A 1,463-nucleotide genomic window follows, 5' to 3' on the forward strand; every position below is an offset into this window, starting at 1 on the left:
GGATAGGCCTTCGCCCTGCAGTGGGTATAATCAGGCTGATGATGATGATGATGATGATGATGATGATGATTTATTGACTGTCTAACAGATTGTTGTTGTTCTTACGGTGTACGCGGCCACACTTTAAAGTAGCTTTGAATATCATAGCCACTGTTATCCATTTATTTTTGCTCCACTTAAGCATTCCCCGGCCTGCGACACATGTATGTACATTATACGTGCCTTCAGAGCTCGAGTTAATATACCTCGACCTACCTTAGCTGAAGCATCGGAAGGATCGGAAGAATACAAGATCATCCCCTTTGAAACGAAGTAGGGGCCATTGTCACCATGCTCGACTTTTTTATTTTATTTCTTAAATGTTGTTATAAGTCGGTCTATTTATTCGTCATTTTATTTACTACATTTTCATTCCTATACATTTTTAATCATATGTCACCTCTCTGCTTTTCAGCAGCCGATCTCCAATCGCTTTTTGCTAACTTCTACCGTAGATTCGTTAGCCTGACCACTGTTATCTATAAACCGTACGGTCTCAGGTGGAGTGACTTTGCCAGTATCGACATCCAAATGAACACCACCACATTCTAGTATAAGATGTTCAGTTGTTTCCACGGATGTACCACACACTGCACTTGCATCATTTTCTTGGCTAAATTTCTTCCTATAGCTACGCGTTCTGAGGAGTCATGAAGTGTAGCTTCAAAGAGGAAAGCACTGCCTCTTCTGTTATCATAGAAACATTCCCTACTAGTCTGCCTTTTCCAATTTCGATATATTTCTACAGCCTGTATCTTTTCCATTGAACTAATCCAGTGTTTACCTTCCATATTTTTTATCTGTCGTTTAAAGCTCTTTCAGCTTAGATTGGTTCGTCACGCTGAAACCATTCCTTTTTTTTTTAATTAACCAACCTTTTTATTATCATAATCAGAAATGCGGAATAAAAAATAAAAAAAAGTTTAAGCTTGTATATGTTGCTGTCGATTAGTTAAGGCCAAACGAAAACTCAATGCGCCATTTATGCCTAACGAACATAGTTATAAACCCTGTAACAACAAAGCGTTGACTCCGAAGCGAGATGGTCTTCTTCGAAGTAATTTTAGCATAAGCAACACTTGCGAACACTAAACTCTAGAAATATCATATGTAACGCGAGCTATGTTATGGTTTGGTTTGGTTTGGTTTGGTTTAAGGGGGGGGGGGGGGGTATTGGGTCTGACGTCCCAAGGCAATTCAGGCCATGAGAGACGCGACCATGTGATGTTCTTTACTGTACTGACATCGCACTGACATCGCACTGCACCCGGGCGCCCTGCTCTTCTGCTCCATCGAAAAGCTGCCGCCGCGGCCGGGATTCGATCCCGCATCCTTGGGTACAGCAGTCGACCGTCCTAACCGTGCACTGCGCCACAGCGGCGGAGCTTAAAGTTATGCTTCGATTTGAAATAACATGCCATTCG

The sequence above is a fragment of the Amblyomma maculatum genome, chromosome 10 (genome assembly GCF_055883805.1).
Source record: "Amblyomma maculatum isolate TAMU_Amacu chromosome 10, ASM5588380v1, whole genome shotgun sequence".
Classification (NCBI taxonomy): domain Eukaryota; kingdom Metazoa; phylum Arthropoda; class Arachnida; order Ixodida; family Ixodidae; genus Amblyomma; species Amblyomma maculatum.